Consider the following 21,001-nt stretch of genomic DNA (forward strand, 5'->3'; position numbering starts at 1 on the left):
GTAATATTTTCTCGGGGGGATGAGCGGGGTGAGTCGGGTGTGTGTCTTGACCTCCGCCGAACCCGCGAGACTGACTCACCGAACCCCTGGGGTTCGATCGAACCCAGGTTAAGAACCACTGCTCTAACAGGTTTTCTTCTAAGATTGCCCTGTATTTGGCTCCATCCATCTTCCCATCAACTCTGACCAGCTTCCCTGTCCCTGCTGAAGAAAAGCATCCCCACCACATGATGCTGCCATCACCATGTTTCAGGGTGGGGATGGCATGTTCAGGGTGATGTGCAGTGATATTTTTCCGCCACACATAGCGTTTTGCTTTTAGGCCAAAAAGTACAATTTTGGTCTCATCTGAGCAGAGCCCCTTCTTCCACATGTTTACTGTGTCCTCCTACATGGCTTCCCGCAAACTGCAAACGGGACTTCTTATGGCTTTCTTCTTGCCACTCTTCCATAAGGGGCAGATTTGTGGAGCGCACGACTAATAGTTGTCCTGTGGACAGACTCTCCCACCTGAGCTGTGGATCTCTGCAGCTCCTCCAGAGTTACCATGGGCCTCTTGGCTGCTTCTCTGATTAATGCTCTCCTTGCCCGGCCTGTCTGTTTAGGTGGACGGCCATGTATTGGTAGGTTTGCAGTTGTGCCATACTCTTTCCATTTTCGGATGATGGACTGAACAATGCTCCGTGAGATGTTCAAAGCTTGGGATATTTTTTTATAACCTAACCCTGCTTTAATCTGCTCCACAACTTTATCCCTGACCGGTCTGGTGTGTTCCTTGGCCTTTATGATGTTGTTTGTTCACTAAGGTTCTCTAATAAACTTCAGAGGGCTTCACAGAACAGCTTTATTTATGCTGAGATTAAATTACACTCAGGTGGACTCTATTTACTAATTAGGTGACTTCTGAAAGCAATTAGTTCCACTAGATTTCAGTTAGGGGTATTAGAGTAAAGCCCCGTACACACGCAATGAATTTCCACCGACCGGTCGTCCGTCTTTTGTCCAGAGTGGTGTCTGTTGGTTGGAATGTGCTCTAGACTGCACATGAATTTTCCCGCACGACAGAATTCTACTTCAGAAGTGACGTCATGTGTTGGATTGCTCTGTATGTGTTCTTTCATCTCTGAGCATGCCTAGTCTTGCTCATAAGATTTTTCCCCATCGAAATCTGTACTAATGAGACGAAAATCGGACGTGTTTTGATGGTCGACAAAAATGATATAGCCTGCACACCAGGATTTTTTCGGCCGAAAAGTCGGAGTCGGTTGTCGGAAGCATCATACTAACAAGCCGAAAATCGGCAGATCGATCGTCGGACGAAAATTCCCAGCCGAATTTCGACTCGTGTGTACGGGGCTTAAAGGGGGATGAATACAAATGCACGCTACACTTTTCAGATATTTATTTCTAAAAAATTGTGAAAACCATTTATCATTTTCCTTCCACCTCACAATTATGTGCCCCTTTGTGTTGGTCTATCACATAAAATCCCAATAAAATACATTTACGTTTTTGGTTGTAACATTACAAAATGTGGAACCTTTCAAAGGGTATCAATACTTTTTCAAGGCACTGTATTGGGGGGCAAGACTGTAGCTAACGGGGAGCAGAACATGTCAGAAAATTAAAAGAAAGAAAGCTAAAATAGGCCTGGGCAGGAAGGGGGTGAAAGTGCCCGGTATTGAAGTGGTAATGTGTGCATATTAGAACATGCACAAGTCTGAATGGACCCTGAAAGAAGCTGGAGGAGTTTAGCAGCAGGAGATCAGCAGCACTGAGATGCAACACAAAGGAATAAAGGTAAACCGGCATTTGAATTGAACAATGGAAAACAATGACAGTTGTTGATGGTACACAGCGCTTCAGCAAACTAAATGTAAACCAGTTGGATTTTGGCAATACTTTAAGGGGTTAACCAGCCAGAAGATATCATGAATACATCTGAATGGCCATACCCTCCCTGTAGGCTAACAATACGCCTGCACTGAGCACATGCAAGCCATCCCTTTCTGTGCAGTCAGTGACGTCTCTGCCATTCAGGGTCATGTGACTTCACTGGAGCCTGGTGGGGGTGGGGGGGAGCTGTAGTCTCCGTGACATCACCAGTGACACCTGGACACTTCTGGTTACCTGACACCAGTTTGTACAGGTGGGGAGGAAGACATCCCTGAACCTGCTGAGGAGGAGCAGCACTGACCCCCCACCAGGGTAGGAGGAAGAAATCTCTTATCATTCTCTTTGCTGTAACCTTTTTGCATTTTTTTAAAGGGATGCCAACATTCTGGCATGAATTAAAGGGACAGAGTTGGGGGTTTGATGGATCATCAACACAGGAGAAAGAAACGTATGCGATCTCAATAAACCTGTAGAGCAGTGTTTCTCAACCTTTTTCCAGTTGGGGCGCCGTTGAAAAGTATTTTTTAGTCTGGAGGCACCCCTGTCCAAGGCTCGAGTCTCGTTACTGTGTGTCGCGGAACACGCGCAAAATCGCGCCATAAATTCATGGCACTGTTGGGGGTAGCAGAGAGCACAGCACACCCCCCCCCCCCCCTTTACTTTCACTTTTGAGGCTGACCGAGCTCTCTATCAGTGCTGATGTACAGTTTGACAGGGGATCGGGAGATAGGGCTCATCTGATACCCCTTCTCTCCCATGATCCTGTAGCACACCTCTGGCGCCACACCAGTGTGCCGCGGCACACTGGTTGAGAAAGGCTGCTGTAGAGGAAGATGTAGACCTGCTATTCTCAACCAAAGTTCTGTGGAATTGAAGGGTTCCTCCAGAGGTTGATAGGTGTTTCGCGAGCTGTGTCAATGACCTCCCACCTCATGGTGCCAGCATAATTCTAAGACCAACGTCAATTGGCAGAGCCAGCAGCATGACACCAATGATCATTTTAGGTTGTCTGTAAGAGTGGCATTCTGACCACCACTGTCATAGGCATTCTTCCCACCTATGTAAGGGGCAATCTTCCTACTGGCCACCTATACATGGAGGATTCTTCTCTCTGGCCACCCATGAAAGGGGCATCCTTCCCACTGACCACCTAAATTGCGTGCAATCTTCCTACTGGCTACCTATATATGGAGCATTTTTCCCTCTGGCCACCCATGTAAGGAGCATTCTTCCCACTGACCACCTAACAAGTAGGCAATCTTCCTACTGGCCACCTATGTAAGGGGCATTCTTCCCACTGGCCATCTATGTAAGGGGAATTATTCCCACTGATCACCTAACTAAGGGACAATCTGCCTACTGGCCACCTACAGTATGTAAGGGGCATTATTCTCACTGGCCACCTATGTAAGGGGCATTCTTCTCACTGACCACCTATGTAAGGGGCATTCTTCTCACTGACCACCTATGTAAGGGACATTCTTCTCACTGACCACCTATGTAAGGGGCATTCTTCCTACTGGCCACCTATGTAAGGGGCATTCTTCTCACTGACCACCTATGTAAGGGGCATTCTTCTCACTGACCACCTATGTAAGGGGCATTCTTCCTACTGGCAACATATGTAAGGGCCAATCTTCCTACTGGCCACCTATGTAAGGGGCATTCTTCCCACTGACCACCTAAGTTGCATGCAATCTTCCTACTGGCTACTTATATATGGAGCATTTTTCCCTCTGGCCACCCATGTAAGGAGCATTCTTCCCACTGACCACCTAACAAGTAGGCAATCTTCCTACTGGCCACCTATGTAAGCGGCGTTCTTCCCACTGGCCATCTATGTAAGGGGAATTATTCCCACTGATCACCTAACTAAGGGACAATCTGCCTACTGGCAGTGGCCACCTATGTAAGGGACATTCTTCTCACTGACCACCTATGTAAGGGGCATTCTTCTCACTGACCACCTATGTAAGGGGCATTCTTCTCACTGACCACCTATGTAAGGGGCATTCTTCCTACTGGCCACCTATGTAAGGGGCATTCTTCTCACTGACCACCTATGTAAGGGACATTCTTCTCACTGACCACCTATGTAAGGGGCATTCTTCCTACTGGCCACCTATGTAAGGGGCATTCTTCTCACTGATCACCTATGTAAGGGGCATTCTTCTCACTGGCCACCTATGTAAGGGGCATTCTTCTCACTGGCCACCTATGTAAGGGGCATTCTTCTCACTGACCACCTATGTAAGGGGCATTCTTCTCACTGGCCACCTATGTAAGGGGCAATTATCCTACTGGCAACCTATGTAAGGGCCAATCTTCCTACTGGCCACCTATGTAAGGGGCATTCTTCTCACTGGCCACCTAACTAAAGGGAAATCATCCTACTGACCACCTATGTAAGGGACAATCTTCCTACTGGCCACCTAAGAGACAATTTTTCCACTGGTCAACTAACTAAGGGGCAATCTTCTGACCGGCCACCTATGTAGGGGGCATTCTTCCCACTGGCCACCTAACTAAGGGACATTCTTCTCACTGACCACCTATGTAAGGGGCATTCTTCCTACTGGCCACCTATGTAAGGAGCATTCTTCTCACTGACCACCTATGTAAGGGGCATTCTTCTCACTGACCACCTATGTAAGGGACATTCTTCCTACTGGCAACATATGTAAGGGCCAATCTTCCTACTGGCCACCTATGTAAGGGGCATTCTTCCCACTGACCACCTAAGTTGCATGCAATCTTCCTACTGGCTACTTATATATGGAGCATTTTTCCCTCTGGCCACCCATGTAAGGAGCATTCTTCCCACTGACCACCTAACAAGTAGGCAATCTTCCTACTGGCCACCTATGTAAGCGGCGTTCTTCCCACTGGCCATCTATGTAAGGGGAATTATTCCCACTGATCACCTAACTAAGGGACAATCTGCCTACTGGCAGTGGCCACCTATGTAAGGGACATTCTTCTCACTGACCACCTATGTAAGGGGCATTCTTCTCACTGACCACCTATGTAAGGGGCATTCTTCTCACTGACCACCTATGTAAGGGGCATTCTTCTCACTGACCACCTATGTAAGGGGCATTCTTCCTACTGGCCACCTATGTAAGGGGCATTCTTCTCACTGACCACCTATGTAAGGGACATTCTTCTCACTGACCACCTATGTAAGGGGCATTCTTCCTACTGGCCACCTATGTAAGGGGCATTCTTCTCACTGACCACCTATGTAAGGGGCATTCTTCTCACTGGCCACCTATGTAAGGGGCAATTATCCTACTGGCAACCTATGTAAGGGCCAATCTTCCTACTGGCCACCTATGTAAGGGGCATTCTTCTCACTGGCCACCTAACTAAAGGGAAATCATCCTACTGACCACCTATGTAAGGGACAATCTTCCTACTGGCCACCTAAGAGACAATTTTTCCACTGGTCAACTAACTAAGGGGCAATCTTCTGACCGGCCACCTATGTAGGGGGCATTCTTCCCACTGGCCACCTAACTAAGGGGCAATCTTTCTACTGGCCACCTATGTGAGGAGCATTCCTCCCACTGTCCACCTAAGGGGCAACCATCCTACTGGCCCCCTATGTAAGAGGTAATCTTCCTACTGGCCACCTATCTAAGACACATTTTTTCCACTGGCCACCTACCTAAGGGGTAATCTTCTTACCGACCACCTACGTAAGGGGCATTCTTCCCACTGGCTACCTATGTAAGGGACATTTTTCCCATTGACCTCTGGTTTTAACAGGGGTTCCCCGAGATCCGAAAATTATTCCAAGTGTTCCTCACCAGTAAAAAGGTTGAGAAAGGCTGATGTAGACATTTCACAGGTCAGCGGCAACACAGTTTATTATAAATGATTGCTGCATGAGAGCGGTCGGCGGCCCACATCCATCGCATGCCTACCTTTTTTTGTGTGTTATGAGGCGGTGGATTGCCAGTAGCTTATCAGAGGTTGATAAATGATTTTATGGCTGGAGGATGGAAGCTGCTGTTTTTATGGCTGTAGTAGACACAGGGAGTGCAGTACCCCCACCTCCAGCCATTGTTAAAGGACAACTCCACCCAGATCTGCTAGTTGGGTGTTGTTGCTGTAATCCTGTAGTACTGGGGCAGCAGGTTCCTTGTCTGTGTGCTTTAGCTGAGAGGGAGGGGTGGAGAGGAGGAGAGATCCCATGCACAGCTGACGTTGCACAGGATACACAGCTGTGCTTCCTCCCTGCCATCAGGAACCATTCGAATGGCTGTCTTATCCCATCTCCTGTGACATCCCCCCCAATGCTGTCGTATACCCAGCCGGTGTATCTGTGGCTTCCCTTTATTTCAGGCTGATCCAGGTAACCGGAGGGGGGGATTTCCTCTGCAAAAAAAAAAAAGCAGAGGGGGGAGGGGAATGATTGCATGGGCTGAGCTGTTGGTTGTAATATTCAACCTGCTCTTCTATTATCATATGATGTCTTGATATTTTATCTGGTTTATTAAGCCCTTGAGGCAACAGCGGCCTGCAACCGCCCATGGCGACCAATCAGAAAGCTTGGCGATGTATTTGTGTAGCATTCGCATAAAAATGATTGCGTTGAAGATCTGATCCTATTATCCCCTTTTTTTTCCTTTTGCTGTATTTGCTGATTGTTGTGCATTTGGGCCCCATTCACAGTCGCACGTTCCGGGAATGCGCAAAATATTTAAAAAACCGCACTTGGTGCTTGTGGTGTTGATGGCACTCCAAATGCGGGTTATGTTTTGCAGTAAGAACAAAAAATGTGGGAGTTTCTTTTGGCGTGTTTGTTGCGCTTAGGGCAGTTCATTGCGTGAAAACGCACAAAAAAAGTGCAGATGTGAATGAGGATTAAAATGGATGTAATCCCGAGCTGCACTGCGCATTATTATAAACAGTTGTCTTTTTGTTTGATAATTATTGTTTTAACCTTTTTATTGCATTCTGTGTTGCACCTTTCTGCTGATGATCTACTGCAGCCTCTTTGCATCAACTTCAGTGACGGTGCATGACGGGTTTCCTGATGGAGACAACCGTGGACCATGGCTGTGTAATGTGTGTTTGTCTCTATCTAAATTCCGTGTGATAGGGTGACAACGTAAGAGCGCAATTGGGAAACGGGGACAGAGCCATGGGCGTCCGCAAGGGGGGGCAAGTGCCCCCCCCTGGAAATTTCCTGGCCTGCTATAAAAGGTGAATCTATAGGGACCCTGCTATAAAGGGGGATCTATGGGGGACCCTGGCCTGCTCTAAAGGGGGATCTATGGGGGGGCCTGGCCTGCACTAAAGGGGATCTATAGGAACCCTGCTCTAAAGGGGGATCTATGGAGGACCCTGACCTGGCCTGCTCTAAAGGGGGATCTATGGGGGACCCTGGCCTGCCTGCTCTAAAGGGGTATCTATGGGGGACCCTGGCCTGCTCTGAAGGGGATCTATAGGGACCCTGCTCTAAAGGGGATCTATGGGGTACCCTGGCCTGCTCTAAAGGGGGATATATGGGGGACCCTGCTCTAAAGGGGATCTATGGGGGACTCTGGCCTGGCCTGCTCTAAAGGGGGATCTATGGGGGACCCTGGCCTGGCCTGCACTAAAGGGGATCTATAGGAACCCTGCTCTAAAGGGGGATCTATGGAGGACCCTGGCCTGGCCTGCTCTAAAGAGGGATCTATAGGGACCCTGCTCTAATGGGGGATCTATGGGGGACCCTGGCCTTGCCTGCTCTAAAGGGGGATCTATGGGGGACCCTGGCCTGCTCAAAAGGGGGATCTATGGGGGACCCTGGCCTGCTCTGAAGGGGATCTATAGGGACCCTGCTCTAAAGGGGATCTATGGGGGACACTGGCCTGCTCTAAAGGGGGATCTATGGGGGACCCTGGCCTTGCCTGCTCTAAAGGGGGGTCTATTTGGGACCCTGGCCTGCTCTGAAGGGGATCTATAGGGACCCTGCTCTAAAGGGGGATCTATGGGGGACCCTGGCCTGGCCTGCTCTAAAGGGGGATCTATGGGGGACCCTGGCCTGGCCTGCACTAAAGGGCATCTATAGGAACCCTGCTCTAAAGGGGGATATATGGAGGACCCTGGCCTGGCCTGCTCTAAAGAGGGATCTATAGGGACCCTGCTCTAAAGGGGGATCTATGGGGGACCCGGGCCTGCTCTAAAGGGGGATCTATGGAGGACCCTGGCCTGCTCTAAAAGGGGATCTATAGAGACCCTGCTCTGAAGGGGGATCTATAGGGGACCCTGGCTTTGCCTGCTCTAAAGGGAAATCTATAGGGGACCCTGGCCTGCTCCAAAGGGGGATCTATAGGAACCCTGCTCTAAAGGGGGATCTATGGGGGACCCTGGCCTTGCCTGCTCTAAAGGGGATCTATAGGGACCCTGCTCTAAACGGGATCTATGGGGGACCCTGGCCTGCTCTAAAGGGGATCATATTGGCTAAATATATATATATTCTTTGCTGGGAGAGCCTGGAGTACCTGCTGGTGCAGGAAAACCTGGTAGCACGGGGAATATAGGTAAAAAGGTAAGACTAAAGGGGGATCTATGGGGGCCTGCTCTAAAGGGTGAATCTATGGGGACTCTGCCCTCGGTCACATTGGAGTGACTTGTCATGCGATTCGACAGGTCAAATCGCATGACAAGCCACATCCTATTGCCAACAATCCCACTGTTTAGATCGGTGCAATGATGACTTTGCAGTGCTGCATCATTTTGAAAAAGCATGCACTACTTTTGGCGATTGTGGGTGCGACTTGAATAGACATCGGTGCATGAAGCCACACAGATGTCTTCAAAGTCGCACCTGAAGTCACACTGACACACAACTTTAAAATCATGCGATTTTTGCACAATTTCAAACCTGCAGTCAGTGTGAATGAGGGCTAATTGAATAAGCTGAAGTTAGAAGCTGATTGGTTGCTATGCAGAGCTTCACCAGATTTTGCCCTCTCCAGTTTTAGTAAATCAACCCCTGAGTGTTGTCATCCCATAGCAGGAAGCGTTACGCCAGGACCTCCATGGCAGGATCAACCGGCATTACTTTATCCACTTATGGACCGCCCCATGTACATATACTGCGGCAGGGTGGTGGAAAATCACGTACCTGTACGTTACTTCAAAAGCCGGGTTTTGGGTGCACGTGTGCCGCCAGCGACTCGCTCCCGGTGTGATGGACACAGCGGGAGCCAATCAGCGGGATCGGTGGAGCTGATGTCGGTCGGGACCCGCTGATTGTTCCCAGAGCAGACAGAATGGCGGTTTGCCTATGTAAACAAAGCTGATCGCCATTCTGTGACAGGAGAAGACAGAGATCCTGTGTTTCTGCTAAGCATGAACACAGATCTCTGTCTTCTTACAGTAGAAGCACCTCCCCCCACAGTTAGAAAGCAGTTCCTAGGAACACATTTAACGCCTTTGTTTGCCCCTAGATGTTAACCCCTTCCCTACCAGTGTCATTAGTACAGTGACAGTGAATAATATTTAGCACTAATCACTGTACTGGTGTCACCGGTCCCCAAAAAAGTGGCAAAAGTGTCATGTAGTGTCCGATTCGTCTGCCGCAATATCGCAGTCAGGTTATAAGTTGCTGATCGCCGCCATTACTAGTAAAAAAAAAAAAAAAATCCGTAAGAATTCCATAAAAATATCCCGTAGTTTGTAGACGCTGTAACGTTTGTGCAAAACCAATCAATTGGGATTTTTTTTTTTTAACAAAAATTTGTAGCAGAAAACGTATTAGTCTAAATTGATGAAGAAACCTGATTTTTTTTTTTTTTTTTTTTTTTTATTGGATGTTGTATAGCAGAAAGTAAAAAAATATTCTTCTTTTTTAAGATTGTTGTCCCTTTTTTTTTTTTTTTTTTTTTTTATAGCGCAAAAAATAAAAACCGCAGAGGTGATCGAATACCACCAATAGAAAGCTCTACTTGTAGGAAATAAAGGACATCATTATTTTGGGTACAGTCGCGCAATTGTCAGTTAAACGCAGTGCCGTATCTCAAAAAATGGCCTTTTCATAAAGGGGGGTAAACCTTCTGGGGCTGAAGTGGTTAATAAAACCTGCGGATTTTAAAAGTCTTGACAATGGATTTTGAAATGACATTAACATGTTAAAGCTCTCAGATTTGACTAAGTTTAGATCCACTTTAACCACTTGCCGACTGCTCTATAGCACATTGTATATACATGTGACCCGATGTCTGCCGGCACCCGCTGATCGTTCTGTACACAGGCAGAACAGCGACCTATGTAAACCACTAAGGAAGGCATGGATCCTGTGCACGGACAAGGATCCATGTCTTCCCCTAGTAAAAGCAACTCCCACACAACAGTAAAACACTGGCTAGGCACATATTTAACCTTTTGATCGCCCCTGATGTTGACTCCTTCCCTGCCAGTGTCTTTATTACAGTAACAGGGCATATTTTTAGCACTGATTACTGTAGTAATGTCACTGGGTCCCCCCAAAAGTGTCAAAAATGTCAGTTAGGGGTCCAATCTGTCCGCCGCAATGTCGCAGTCCTGCTAAAAATCCCTGCCATTACTAGTAAAAATAACATAAATCTTTCCCCTAGTTTGTAGACGCGATAACTTTTGCCCAAACCAATAAAATATGCTTATTGGGATTTTTTGAACCAAAATTATGCAGCAGAATACAAATAAAAAAATTAAATAAATAAAAATAACATAATTCTTTCCCCTAGTTTGTAGAGGGGATAACTTTTGCGCAAACCAATCAAAATACGCTTTTTAGGATTTTTTTTTACCAAAAATATGTAGCAGAAAACAAATTGGGCTAAAATGATGAAAAAAATTAGATTTTAAATTTTTTTTTTTTGGAATGTTTTATAGCAGAAAGTAAAAAATATTGGGTTTTTTTTTCAGAATTGTCGCTCTTTTTTTGTTTATAGTGCAAAAAAAAAAATTGCACAGGTGATCAAATACCATCAAAAGAAAGCTCTATTTGTGGGAAAAAAAGGACATCAATTTCATTTTTATCACTGTATTAGTGTCACTGGTCCCCAAAAAAAGTGTCAGTTAAGCCCCGTACACTCTTACTGATCGTCGGCCGAACGATCGGCCGTCTTTTGTCCAGGGCTGTCATGTCTGTTGAAAACTGCAAAAGACTGCACACAAATTTTGTTGGCCAACAACAGCCGACTGCAGAAGTGATGTCATGTGATGGTTAACTTTCCTTGTCTTTTTTCTTTTTTGAGCATGCCCAGTCTTGCAAATCTGCTGTCTGTCGGCCGAATTCTGTACTGACTGGCGAACAATCGGCCGTTCTGGTGTTGGCCAAAAAAATTTTAATGCCTGCACACCCGATTCTGTTCGGCTGAAAATGCGCTGTCAGAAGCATCATACTAACAAGCCTACAATCGGCCGATCGGTCGTCGGCCGAATATTTATGGCCGACAATCGGTACGTGTGTACGGGGCTTTAGTTTCCAATCTGTCTGCGGCAATAAGTCGCTGATCGCCACCATTACTAGTGAAAAAAAGAAAGTACATAAAAATATGCCATAGTTTGTAGACGCTATAACTTTCTCGCAAACCAATCAATATACTCTTATTGTAACAATTTTTTTTTCACCAAAAAATATGTAGCAGAATACATATTGCCCTTAATTGATGAAGAAATTTGATTTATTCAATTTTCTTATTGGATGAGTTTTATAGCAGAAAGTAAAAATTTATTGTGTTTTTTTTTTTTTCAAAATTGTCGGTCGTTTTTTGTTTATAGCGCAAAAAAATAAAAACCGCCGAGTTGATCATATACCACCAAAAGAAAGCTCTATTTGTAAGAAAAAAACATATCACGTGGCCTAAATTGATGAAGATATTGGATGATTTTTTACTTTTTTGTATTGGGTATGTTTTGTAGTAGAAAGTAAAAAATCGTTTTTATTTTTCAAAATTGTCGCTCTTTTTTTGTTTATAGCGTAACAAATAATAACTGCAGAGGTGATCAAATACCACCAAAAGAAATCTCTATTTGTGGGGAAAAAAAAGGACATCAATTTTATTTAGGTAAAGTGTCGCACAACAGCACAATTGTCAGAGTAACGCAGTGCCTTATCGCAAAAATGGCCTGGTCATGAAGGGGGGGTAAATCTTCCGGAGGTCAAGTGGTTAAGAAGACCTGGGTCTGAATGTTAGAAAAGGACACTTGTGGTCTCCATTGGAAGTCCAAATGACAATATAGGAGCACCTTTTATTTATGTGCAGTCTCCATCTAAAACCCGTGTGGCAGGGTGACAACACAAGAAAACAACTGGGAAACGGTGACAAAGAGTTGTCACCTGCAAGTGTGTCACAGGAAGTGCTTGAACAAGGACTTCCATGGCAGGATCACCAGATATTATTATAGGTAGTCACACCCGGGGGTTCTGAAAATACAGACAGAATCACACTTTTCCATCTGCATTTTAAAAAATGTGGCAAAACCATTTTTTTTAACCACTTCCCACAAAATCACCTACCTGTTCGTCATTTTGAGGAAGTGGTTGTACCGGGGTGATATGCAGCTAGAGGCATCACCCCGGGTACCGTTTTTTAGAGCGGACGGTCGCTTTTCAGGTGTTAACAACTGATGCAGCTAAGCAGCCACTCGACCGTTATTACAAGCAGTGGGAGGGGACATTTCCACCCCCACCAGCCCCCCCCCCCCCCCCGCCGCCTTCTGCCGCTCTGCCAAGGTATTCGCTGGCTGGTCAGAGTCGCGAACAAAGCCGGAATCGCTTTAGATGGGGTCTCTGATGTAGTAGCCTGGAAGCGATGACACCTCCGGTTTACTCGGCAGCCAATGGCGTCCATTTTAAAAATTCACAGTATTCAAAAACGCCGACCCCCCGTCCCCCCCAGATCCCTCCGTAAAGAGTACCTGTCACAGAGCATGTTTAACAAGGGTTAAATGTGTTCCCTGGAAGTGCTTTCTAACTGTGTGGGGGATGTGCTTTGACTAGGGGAAGACAGAGATCTCCATCTTCCTCTACGACAGGAATGGTGGTCTGCCTCTCCTGAGAACGATTGCAGTGTGCCGGCAAACATCGGGTCCGCCGGACCCATTGATTGGCTCCCCGGACCCATTGATTGGCTCCCCGGACCCATTGATTGGCTCCCGCTGGTTCCAATCACAGCAGGTCACCGGCGGCGTGTGCACCCCAGACCCAATGCATGAAATCACGTACAGGTACATGATTTTGCGCAGGAGGGCCGCACTGCCGCAGTATATCTGCGTGGGGTGGTCCAGAAGGGGTTTAATTGAAGCTTCACGTTGAGTTTGAAAGGGGTTGAAGCAATTATTCAAGTCTATGGTAACGGGCCTGCAAAAAACAGGCGTTTGGGGTGTGTTTTTACCATGCGTCATATGCGCCAAAAATGTGCATTGGGTCTTTGGGGAAACATTTTAAACGCATCTTTAACCACTTTAAGACCAGAAGGATTTGCCCCCTTTATGACCAGGCCACTTTTTTCAACTTGGCACTGCGTGATTTTAACTGACAATTGCGCGGTCGTGCGATGCTGTACCCAAACAAAATTTACTTCCTTTTTTTCCCACAAACAGAGCTTTCTTTTGGTGGTATTTGATCACCTCTGCAATTTTTATTTTTTGCGCTATACACAAAAAAAGAGCGACAATTCTGAAAAAAAAAATCAATATTTTTCACATTCTGTTATATAACATTCCCAAAATGAGCGTATTTTGATTGGTTTGCGCAAAAGTTATTGCGTCTACTAACTAGGGGAAAGATTTATGTAATTTTTATTGTGTGTGCTTTTTTTTTTTTTTTTTTTTTTTTTTTTTTTAACTAATAATGGCGGTGATCTGCGATTTTTCTGAAATGACCATAGAGACGTGTGATCCTATATAGAAGGATCACAGGCGCTCTGTGATCATTACAGGGAGAAGAACGGTCAGCTGTGTTTACAACAGCCGACCGTCCTTCTCTCTCAGCGGGGAGCGATCACGGGTGTCAGGCTGCAATCGGAGCCGCCTGCCCGCTGCTTCAGCTTCCACGCTGACGAGCGGGAGTGCGCCGGCGGCACGCGCTCGCCCCCTAGCCTCCTGCGAGCACGCGCCATAAAGTTACGGCGATTCGCGCAGGAGCTGCTGCCTGCCGCAGTACATCTGTGGCGGGCGGTCGTAAACAGGTTAAGGCACGTCAAACGTGCATTAAATGCACCAAATAAAACACATTAACGCTATAGGACCGTTTGCTAAGCATCAATATTTGATTTTGCACAATTGTGAACAAGGCCTCCGCTGTGTTGTAGTACCCAAACCAAAATGGCGCATACACTTTGCCATGGCACTGCAATGCACTATTGTACCATGTTCTGTGTTGCACTCTACAATGCTCTTCCATCAGTAGGTGTGTCAGGGTCCATTCAGAAATAATGGCACCACTTTGCACCAATGCCTTTAACGTGCGTTACTACAACGTGATGGTATGAACCGGCCCTAAGGCTCCATTCACACTTCTACAACTCCAAAGTCCTGCAACTTTGGAGGGCAGCTTTGGTGCAATTTTGACACAACTTTGTATGGGTGCGACTTGGATGTGACTTGTTGTCCCTCTGCAAAGTCAGGCCCAGTGTTGCATGTAAAAGATTCAGGAAGGACTTTCATGCAATGGTTGCAGGTTAACATTGAAGTCTATGGCCCTCAGGTTGCAAAAAAGTGCATAAACTACTTAAAAGTTGTTACAACTTTTAAGTCAAACCTATATGAATGGTTATCATTGGAAAACATAGGGTATGACTTGTCATGTGACTTTGACGTCCAAGGTCGCATGACGAGTCGCACAAGTGTGAATGGAATCTCAATGATGTATTAGACCCCATCCACACTCGTGTGACTTGTCATGCGACCTTGGACATCAAACTTGGATGACATGTTGTACCCCATGTTTTTCAATGATAACCATTCATATATACAGCAGGGGGGTCTTTGCCCCTCCCGGGCCTCTGTTTTGTCCCCCCCCCCCCCCGGCCTCTGTTTTGTCCCTCTCTGTTTTGTTCCCCCCCCCCCACTCTCTGTTTTGTCCCCACCGGTCTCTGTTTTGTCCCCCCCCCTTCCCCCGGTCTCTGTTTTGTCGTTGTCGTTACCCCCCCCCCCCCCTCCGATCTCCGTTTGCTTGCTCTGGGTGACAACGATTTTGTTGTACATCTTTGTCGGTTTTTCGGCAGTTGAACAATCCTGTTTGTTCAGCTCTTTAGAGCCTAGAGGGGAAAACATGCATAACAGATTGTGCACGCGAAATCCAACTGCTTGCTAATGTCAATGGGAAGCCCGAGGGCAGACTTCAGGTCTCCCCACATACGTGATGCAATTTTACTCACCTGTAAAGCTCCCCTTTTACTTTCAGATGAAATCAACTATATACATTCCAGAAACATCAAAACAAAAGGGGTGCAAAGTATTCAGAAAGCAGAAAAGCCTGTCCCCTGCCAGCCACACAGAAGGCCCTTGCTCTCTCTGTGGAAGCAGTGGTCTCTCTGCAGAGGACCAACACCCGCCCCCCCCCCCCTGCTAAGTTAAAGTTAGAACTCTCCAATCAGCAGGGAGGGTGAGCTCTGTTGACTGGAGAGCTAACTCAGCAAGGGGGCGTGTCAGACCTCTGCAGAGAGACCACCAGGTCTACCAATAGCCTGTTCTCTTTTTTTTTTTTTTTTTTTCTGACAAAACATGGAAATGTTACTGGCGGAGAGGTTTTTGGGGTTCATTCACACCAGGTGCACTTGGAAGGCATTTGTGAGTATCCAATACATGGCAACCAAAAAATAATGGTTCCCAATGAATGCGGTTCCCACCAGTGCATTGTGTTGCATTGCATTAGCGCTGAAAAAAAGTGCGGCATGCACTACATTTTTTTTCTGCGCTGTACAATGCATCGGGTTCAAATGCATGTAAACGTGCAAAAACACAATGCACTGTAAGACAAACAAGACAAATGAAATACAAACACAACTCATAAAAAAATACATGCCAACGCAATACAAAAAACACAGCACAACGGATGCATTGTAAAGTGAATGAGCCATAACAGCCAACCTAAAATAAGACAAGAACATCTATCAGAAACAAAAACAATCTATATTGAACACCTTCCCACCAAGTGTATGCATATATGTGGCCTCATTGAAGTGGGTCGCTGTCCATGGGGCTACTGTATTGGTGAGAGTGTGCTGCACAGAACTGAGCTGTCACCAACAGCTTGGGGTCTCCTACTAACAATGGGGAAGTGGGAGGACCAGTTCCCAACCTCTGCAGCAATGCTGGCAGCCAGTGGTGGCTGGTGAAGTCTTAAAATGGTGGGGTGCAAGACCCCGCCCTTCCATTTGGACTCCTCCCATTTCTCAGAAGCCCCACCCCTTATAGACTCCACCCATTTAGTCCCCTGTATTTTGCTTGCGTGAACAAATTCTCCCAATATATCATAGTTACATAGTTAGTGAGGTTGAAAATAGACATCAGTCCATCCAGTTCAACCTATGATGTGTGTGTGTGTTTGCTGCTTGTATACCCCTGTATGTTGTGGTCTTTAAGCAAAAAGTTCGGAATTCAGGCGAATTTCGAACAGTCAATGTTCGGGTCGACCCGAACCATTCGACCATCCCTAATCCCATAATAGGGAGCAGGGGCCCTATTATGGGATATACTGTGAGAGACACCCTATTATGGGATATACTGTGAGAGACACCCTATTATGGGATATACTGTGAGAGACACCCTATTATGGGATATACTGACTGAGAGTGGCACAAACCCCACAGTACAGACCCCCCCAGCACAAACCCCTCAAGCACAAACCCCCTAGCACAAACCCCACAGTACAGACCCCCCCAGCACAAACCCCTCAAGCACAAACCCCCTAGCACAAACCCCACAGTACAGGCCCCCTAGCACAAACCCCACAGTACAGGCCCCCTAGCACAAACCCCACAGTACAGGCCCCCTAGCACAAACCCCACAGTACAGGCCCCCTAGCACAAACCCCACAGTACAGGCACTAATCCCACAGTACAGACCCCCTAGCACTAATCCCACAGTGCAGACCCCCTAGCACAAACCCCACAGTACAGGCCCCCTAGCAGTAATCCCACAGTACAGACCCCCTAGCACTAATCTAACAGTGCAGGCCCCCTAGCAAAAACCCCACAGTACAGACCCCCTAGCACTAATCCCACAGTACAGGCCCCGTAGCACAAAGCCCACAGTACAGGCCCCCTGTCAATGCAGTGACCAGCGTACATGCCCCCTTTCAATGCAGTGACCAGCGTACATGCCCCCTTTCAATGCAGTGACCAGCGTACATGCCCCCTTTCAATGCAGTGACCAGCGTACATGCCCTTTTTCAATGCAGTGACCAGCATACATGCCCTCTTTCCAGTGTACAGCTGGTGATCTCTTCAGCACCCAATATATGTGTGCCCCTATATACCAGGAAGGTGTGCAATAGGAATATGAACTTTACTGGATTTTTATGTAAACGCACACAACCCGCCAAACGAAAACCCCTGTCGATCCACATAGATCAGCGTCGCTCAATGCAGATCACGTCAATGCGCCCCTAAAAGTGGGCAGAGAGGGATGCTGTGCGAAATGCGTTATCCTGTAGCAATCAATCAGATTTGAGCATTGTGAAAGGTGAATTGTGATTGGCTGTTTTTGGTGAGTGCACCTTGGCTTAATAAACAGCCTATATTTCTATCAGTGATAATAGATGTGGAGGACAAGGACAGGAAAGGCTGAGTGTGGGAGGCAGGCAGTGTCCTTTCCCCTCCATGTCCTTCACCAGCGTCCTGTTGCTCTCCATGAAATTGATTCCCCCAGAACACGTAACATGTGACGCCATACACACCATCTGTGTCCATCACTCTGCTCTCTATACAGTCACTTCCATATTTCACAGTCCCAGCCTTGCTGGGCGAAAGTTGGCCGCTGTAGTGGACAGGCTGTGGTCTCTGCTTCCTCTGCAGGCAGAGGCGTAACTAGAACCTTCAGGGCCCTGATGCAAGAAACCATGAAGGGCCCCCCAGACCCCTAGCCGGGGCCCTTACCTTCAAGCCCAGGGCTCTTCCCACTAATCCTGGGGCTCTTTACACTTGTTGCATGGCCTTTTATTACGGTCCCGCAGCAGGATTCTTTCACAAGTTCTGCAGTGGGCCCCCTTCCTGCAATCTTGTGGGCCCCCTTCCTGCAATCTTGGGGCCTCCCCACAGTGGTGCAATGCCAGGGTCCGGTCGCAAGTGTGACCTTTGCGATCCTGGAAGTTCACCCACTGGTTTGCTACCGGGCCCCCTGGAGCATGGGGCCCGGTAGCGATTGCAACCCCTGCAACCCCTGTAGTTACGCCCCTGTCTGCAGGATATCATTTATGAAGGGACTGAGGTCCGTCGGAGACTGCGAGAGCCGCGCGTGAATGGGACCCGATCTGCCATTAGCAGCACAGCTCACCCGGCATAGCAGGTACTTGGGAAAGGTAAACATGGAGATATGATGTCAATGATTGCTTGGATGGGATTTTTTATGGACAGATCGGGAAGATGCACATAGACATTGGAATCACAGCAATGCAAATCCCAGCTTTGTATTCACTATAATCATTTATACATGTGATTCCCTTGGCATTGGCTGGATGTGTGATATAATATTGAGGTGGGGGGGGGAATAGTAAAGTGCAGTGTATATAGAGGAGGAAAGTAGTCTCCGCAGTCTCCGACGGAAGGTGGTCACGTGACGCCGGGACGGCGTCACGTCACCAGGTCCTGGGATGTCCTCCTGTGTGATTGGTCCAGGATGGAGTCTGGACCAATCACAGCCAGGACATTCGTAAAGTGGGGAGTGTCGGGGCGCATTGCTCTGCGCCCCGATGACCCCCGGAAGGCCACCAATCGGCGCCTCTGTCTGCCTCACGTGGGGGGCAAAACCACCCCCCCCATACCCACCACTAGGTCTGGCGCCCCTAGTGGGTGCTGAAAATTAAATTTTTTTTTATTCTTTTTTTTTTTCCAGCCACAGATTGGGGGGCGGCGCCCCTGCGCCCCCTATAGACAGGCCGCCACTGCTGGCAGCACTCATACATCTATTTCCCAAAGACAACCTCTGGATATGATGCTGAGCACGTGCACTCAACTTCTACTTTGATCGACCATGGCAAGGCCTGTTCTGAGTGGAACCTGTCCTGTTAAACCGCTGTATGGTCTTGGCCACTGTGCTGCAGCTCAGTTTCAGGATCTTGGCAATCTTCTCATAGCCTAGGCCAATGGTGGCGAACCTTGGCACCCCAGATGTTTTGGAACAACATTTCCCATGATGCTCATACACTCTGCAGTATAGTTGAGCATCATGGGAAATGTAGTTCCAAAACATCTGGGGTGCCAAGGTTCGCCATCACTGGCCTAGGCCATCTTCAGAGAGTTCTTTGTCATGAGGTGCCATGTTGAACTTCTTCCAGTGAACAGTATGAGAGAGTGAGAGTGATAACACCAAATTGAACACACCTGCCCTCCATTCACACATGAGACTTTGTAACATTAACGAGTCACATGACATCGGGGAGGGAAAATGGCTAATTGGGCCCAATTTTGACAATTTCACTTAGGGGTGTACTCACTTTTGTTTTCAGCAGTTTAGACATTAATGGCTGTGTGTTGAGTTATTTTGAGGGGACAGCAAATTTACACTGTTATACAAGCTGTACACTCACTACTTTACATTGTAGCAAAGTGTCATTTCTTCAGTGTTGTCACATGAAAAGATATAATAACATATTTACAAAAATGTGAGGGGTGTACTCACTTTTGTGAGATACTGTACATACAGGATACATTGTTTACATACAGGATATATTATATAATACATTATATACTGTAAATAAAGGGATACATTATGATACATTGAATACATACAGGAAAACATATATACTACATGCTATACATACAGGATACATTTTATAATGCATTGTATACATACAGGATATATGATATACAAACAAAATATAATATTTGAAACATTGTATACATACAGGATACATTATATAATTGTGTTTTTTTTTTCTCCTTGCTAGAGAAAAAACATTGTAAACATTTTTTTAAAAAAAATACATTTAAAAAGAAAAAGATAAATATAAAATAGGCAGATCTAAGTCAGGATTAGAGCCAAGGGTAGGGTCAAAGGTCATTTACTGGATCAAAGTCAGGGTCCAAGGTCAATGTGTTTTTAAGTAGGATTTTAAAAAAACTTTAATCTATTATCAGTGTCAGTCGGTGTGTGTTTTTAGGTAAAAAAAAAAACAGCAAAATGTACACTATTGTCTTTGGGCCCTACTGCAGGTACAAATTTCAGATAACGCACACCTATGTAGTATCCCAGCGATCGTCAGGAAAAGGAGAATTCATTTTGAGTTGTTCTTTGGTGGTAGGTCATGGTAATAGTGAGAAATATACAGATACATTTAAAAAGTATTTTTTTTTTTTTTTTTACTATTTTTGTGCCAGTTTTTTTTTTTTTTTCGTAATAATAATAATAATAAAAAAAAAAAAAAAAAAAAAACAGTAGTTATCATATGCCACCAAATGAAAGCCCAATGTGTCCTGAAAAAAATGTGGTATAATCCATCTGGAAACACTAACACATGTCAAAGTTTCAAAACTTTGTTTTACCCTGGTCATGAAGTGGTAAACCATATAAAAGCTATGTAGACACTGACAATACCCATAAAAAGTCAATTGCCTGGCTTTACGCTTAAAAAGTCAAAATCCGCATGATGTGAGCTGCCCTGGGATACAGCTGAAAAACAAGTTCTGCTACATGTGCAACGGCAAACAGTGGGCATGGGCAGATTGGGCTAGTGGGAGGGGCTAAAAGGAGGATTGTTAACTTTATGCTGACCACGTAATGCATATATGCCGAGACCAGAAAGGTGGGCTTTAACGCCCAGTCATTGCACATAATGCGTCCACGGTGGCATGAGGTTGTGTGTGTTGAGAGCGAGCTGCCAACATACTGACCTATTGTATTTGATAGTTCTCGGTAATGGCTTTGGGGTGGGTTCCAGATCATGTGACCACTGTTAAAG

General features: G+C 46.4%; 1 protein-coding gene across 3 annotated transcripts in view; it reads left to right on the top strand.

The window, feature by feature from the left end:
* The first annotated feature begins 2,074 nt into the window (after window positions 1–2,074).
* Window positions 2,075–21,001, top strand: part of ICA1 (islet cell autoantigen 1) — a 132,055-nt gene continuing 113,128 nt past the window's right edge. For 2 of the 3 annotated variants that reach the window (XM_082258116.1, XM_082258118.1), the window contains exon 1: window positions 6,086–6,256. The gene's annotated coding sequence lies outside the window, so the exon portion shown is untranslated. Of the gene's footprint in view, window positions 2,209–6,085; window positions 6,257–21,001 lie in introns of those variants that run through there. The other variant, XM_082258117.1, reaches the window with a different exon arrangement.

Source organism: Pelophylax lessonae (assembly GCF_965119305.1).
Source record: "Pelophylax lessonae genome assembly, chromosome: 5".
NCBI lineage: Eukaryota > Metazoa > Chordata > Amphibia > Anura > Ranidae > Pelophylax > Pelophylax lessonae.